Genomic DNA, 4,835 nt, shown 5'->3' with positions numbered 1-4,835 from the left:
ACACGCTGCTCTGTTCACGGGGCCTTCTCCAGATACCCCTTGTGTGACACTGTGGTGATGGTGCCGGAGTTACTGTTGGCTCTGGGAATGAGCTGAGGTGGGAGACTGCAAAGAACCACAGCTCATTTCTCGAGAGGTCCATCATTTCCCTGGGCAGTGGCAGGTGTGAGGAGAGGCTTTGACAGGACTCTGAGGGATGGAGAAGAGAAAACAATCGGCTTCTCTTTGTAAGTCATGATGCTCGTGCTGCACAGCAGCTGTGTCGAGATTCAGGAACTCTGTCCACAAGCTTTGAAATAATAAATGTGATTTACTTGTACCAAAGGGCCCTTAACTGTCGTACTTCAGCTTTTTTAAGTTGCTTTCAATCCGTCAGCCCTGGCTGCTGCTGAGCTCTGTAGATTTACAGGAATGCACTAAGAATTCTTTGGCTCTGGCTGCCTCTGCGTGTGAAGAATGTCTCTGTCCTGACAACCCAGCACATCCTCTGCCAGGAACGGGGCTCACACAGGACAGAGGCCAAATCCTCCAGGTCATGTGCAGGTGAGATCAGTCTGTGATTCGAAGCTCTTTATGGAGCTGGGGTTAATTCCAGGTGGAGCTGCCCCTCCGAGTGCACAGACCCCTCTGGGTTTGGTCACAGCATCCCCCTCGGGCTGCAGGTACCAGCTGAAGGAGCCAGAGCCCTTGTTTGGAGGAGAAGGGTATGAGGAGAGGCTGAAGTCACTTGGTGTGTTCAGCCTGGAGAAGAGGAGACTGGGAGGAGATCTCATGGGGGTCTAGAACTTCCTCCCAAGGGGCAGAGGAGGGGCAGGTGCTGATCTCTTCTCTCTGGCCACCAACGAATGCCAGGAGCAGAGGAAATGGCAGGAAGATGTGGCAGGGGAGGGGGAGGTTGGCCATGAGGAAAAGGTTCTTGAGGCAGAGGGTGGTGGAGCACTGGAACAGGCTCCCCAGGGAGGTGCTCATGGCACCAAGCCTGACAAGATTCCAGCAGCATTTGGCCAAGGCCCTCAGGGACATGGTGTGAATGTTGGGATTGTCCTGTGCAGGGACAGGAGTTGGACTGGATGGTCCTTGTGGGTCCTTTCCAGCTCACAACATCCTAAGATTCTTTTAAGTTTCTATCTGCTGAGGACCACGTGAGTTGCTGAGTTTGCAGGTGAAGGGGTTGTGACGAGTAGCAGGGGCCTGGTGCTTCCCCAGTGGAGTTAGAGGCGAACACCTAAAGGGGTTCATCTCACACACGTTAACGTCCACATTGACCTCAGGAGTGTCACTGTCACAAGCCCTTGGCTGAGTAGACTAGAGCATGTCCTGGAGCTTGGAGAACCCACCTGCACACATCAGGACAGCAGAACACAGTACTTACCAGAGACACCCTCTGTGCCAGCTCCTGATGAACTGAAAACCCAAAACCCATCCTCAGGACACCAGCAGGTGCGTTACAGGCAGGTGAATGGGTCACACCTCAGTGCCCACCCTGCACACACAACAGCTACAGCTTCACTGTGGAGTCCAAGCCTGGAACCACAACTGTGAGAACCCCCGGCAGCCGTGGTGCTCGGAGCCTCGTAAGCAGGAGCGTCGGGGAGGCTGTGGGCTGGGAGATGGTTACGCGCAGCCAGAGCACTCGTCCTGCACTGACGGTGCCACTTGGAGCCGTGGCAGCTTTTGAGTCAGTCCTGCAGCTTCCTCTGTTCCATTATTTCAGTGGAAACAACCTTAAAACTTGCTCCCCCAAAGAGTCTCTGGCTTGTGTGTTAACTTGTTAAGCAGAGTGGGGTCAGAGTGAAGAATGCCCGGTGCTGAGAGATGCTGCTGCCTCATTAGTCACCCCGGTTTTTTTAAAACAGATATTTCATGGCTATTGTTAACACACATTTTTCACAGAGTAATTTTCCAGGCCTTAGCCTGTAACACATCCCGGTGACAAACGCTCTCGGTTTGGACTGTACCCTCAGCTGCAGTGTCACATCAGACATTTGCTCAATGCCTGCTCCAGACAGCCCAGCCAGTTTTATGATCGCTCTGTCTCAGCCATCACTATTGAACCTGAGGAATCCGGAGGCTTTTCAAGTTTAATTGAATAAAATTCTTTGCAATATAAATTCTTCATGAATGCTGTATAAATCAGCTCTGGGATGGATTTATAGTATTTTCGTCTTTTCCAGCTGGGGGGAAAGAAATCACACTACTGTTTTGGGACCAAAGCTGCTATTGTTTTGATTGCAAGGAGAAATAAATTTAGCTACTATGCTTGAATGTGATGCAGAGATTAAATTTATTGGGGTGCACTCAGCTTGCAGCTCCCTCATCTCCCTTTCTGCCCAAAGCTGTCTGTGCAATGGTTTCTGGAGGCTGAAGCGGAGGGAGGCTGGTGGCTGGGGGGAACCCGTTGTTCCCGTTCTGCCGGGGTTTTTCAGCAGGGGCAGTGGGTCAGGGCTTGGATGTAGGAGTGAGCAGAGATCAGCTGAGCTTGGTCCCAGCCCCGTGGGGCTCAGGAGAGCTGCAGGGGCCACACTGGGCCCTTGGAGAGTTCACAGCACGCAGTGTGTCCTCTCTGTCACCACCTGTATCAAAGGGACGTTTCTGCCCTCAACACTGTCCCCAGGGTAGACGGGAGCTGCTGGCCATTGCGCTCCAGCAAGGCTCCGGTCCTCGTGCACCCTCCACACTGGTTTGGGAGCAGAGGCCAGTGGCGAGGGGACACTGGGGCTGAAGGAGGGACCTTGTGTGTAGAGTTCAGCGAGGAAGTTCCAGCGTGGCCAAGCTGATGTCTGCCAATGATCATGGATGTGATTATCACAGCGATGCCTGAGGGCCTGGCCTGACAGCGGCAGGAGCAAAGTGTCACTGAAATGAAATACAGGCTTCAAAACAAATAAAGCTCCTTTGCTCTGAGTTAGCATTTGTTTTTCCAAGTCCTTTGTCCCCACCCAGCAACTCCAGCCGTACAGCCCAGGGATTCCAGTGCCTGCACCTCATTAATATAACGGGAGGAAGGCAGATGCTTTGTCCGTGCTGACCGTATGCAGAGCCCGGCTCCGCTCCTGCCTAGCAGGGTTCCTTATTTATGATCACGCTGGAGCTGCCAGCACAGACATATGTTGCTAAGGGTCGTTTATTCTTGTTTGTAAAATGTATGGCTGCTCCTAGCTTACACACTGTCAAAACTGGAAGAACTGGCCCCAAAATCTCTTGCTGCATGATTGGATCAGACGCCCGTACATCTGTTAGCGCGGTAGGAGCTGTAAAATGGAATAAGTTTCACTATAACTCAAGCGCCTCTATTACACCACAACGTGGAAGCAGCAGAGCCGGCTGCTGCTCCTGCACAAATGACACAAACATCCATTTTGCCAACTCGGATGTAAATTGGGACGAGGCAGCATTTCCTCTGCTAACGCACAGAAGGGGGGACAGGTACCTGTGTGTGTCCCCACCTTGACAGGACGCACTGGCCCCCCCAGCCTGAGCTCTGGCGTGTTGCTGCAGCTGAAGGGTGAGTTTTGGGGTGCACGGCCCCAGCAATGGGGAGCCAGCAGCACTCCAGCTCTCCTCCTCTCAAGCTGGAGGACCAGAAGGGACCACATCTGCCATCAGGTCAAGTCCTCTGCAGTTACAGATCCCTAAAATACCCATTTTTTGCCTGGAATTGGTCAAAGAAAAACCCTCCCCCCACAAACAGCTTGTGCTGCAGCGAGGTAAGAGGTGGCTGGAAAAGGGCAGGGGTGCAGTTTGGCTGCCCCAGGCTAAGAGCCACTGTCCCAGCATCAGACAGAAGCTGATTTGGCCCCTTTGTGTTGAGGAAAGGGCTGTCTTGGTCCCTCGGCTCCACCTCTGCACCCTGTCCCAGCTACAGCTGCTGGGCAGGGTGTGCACGGAGGGGCAGAGTGTCACAGCTCCTGCTCCAACCACTCTGGGGCGAAGGTGAAGCTGCACAGGGTCAGTATCAGAACTCGAGCTTAGAAACAGCCACAACAGCCCATTTCTGAACAGCCAGTGTGAGTTACTGCTCACCCAGGAGCCAGCGGGGCCAAGACCAGCGCAGGTCTGACCACTCCATCACCCGGTCGGGTCACCAACGCGCTGCAGGAGCTGCTCCTGTCTCAGTAAACGTGACAAACACAAACATAAGCAGCAGGAACATCTCACCTTGTTCTGCTCAGGGATGTGGGGACCAGAGCTCGGCAAACCCTCCTCCCTCTCCATCCGGACCTGCAACCAGCCCTGGATGGAGCGTGGGCTGAGAGGTTGTGCCAAACGGTGGCATCAAGTGGAGGGAACATCAGTCTGAGGGGTCAGTGGGGGCTTGGGACAGGCTGGAGGAGCAGCGAGAAGAGCTGTCTGCTCCCAACACTCACCTGTGCCAGCACTGCAGCAGTGGTGGCTGTGTCACCTCAGCCAGGGTCACGGCAGCCGCTGTGGTTGGGACACCCCAGCACCGCTCCCGACCAGCACCAGCCCTGCAGGAGCACCAGTCTCCAGCAATCCCTCCCAGCTCCACACCCGGCAGCGCCCAGCGAGCGTGTGGCCTCAGCCATGGTCAGATGTCACCTTGGGTCACCCCCGGGGCGCGGTGGCAGAGCCAGCCCCGGCCAGCCCTCTCCACGCGGCGATGGCAGCATTTTGCAGGCCTGGCTGTTTGCTGCCAGCTTTCTGCCTTGGCAGCATCTGCTCTGGGGTTTCTTTTTGCTGTTTCTGACGGCACCATATGCCTCCGTGTCAAAACAATGGCGCTTGCACACTGACTGGGAGCCTCTCCCGAGCTCCCACCGAGCTCCCGCTCCCCAGCAAAGCCCGGGCGCTCCCGGGGCGAGCGTGTGGGACGG

This window comes from Antrostomus carolinensis, unplaced genomic scaffold, assembly GCF_000700745.2.
Source record: "Antrostomus carolinensis isolate BGI_N321 unplaced genomic scaffold, ASM70074v2 scaffold13401, whole genome shotgun sequence".
Classification (NCBI taxonomy): Eukaryota; Metazoa; Chordata; class Aves; order Caprimulgiformes; family Caprimulgidae; genus Antrostomus; species Antrostomus carolinensis.
The sequence above is the reverse complement of the archived record's forward strand: the minus strand, read 5'-3'. Positions refer to the sequence as shown.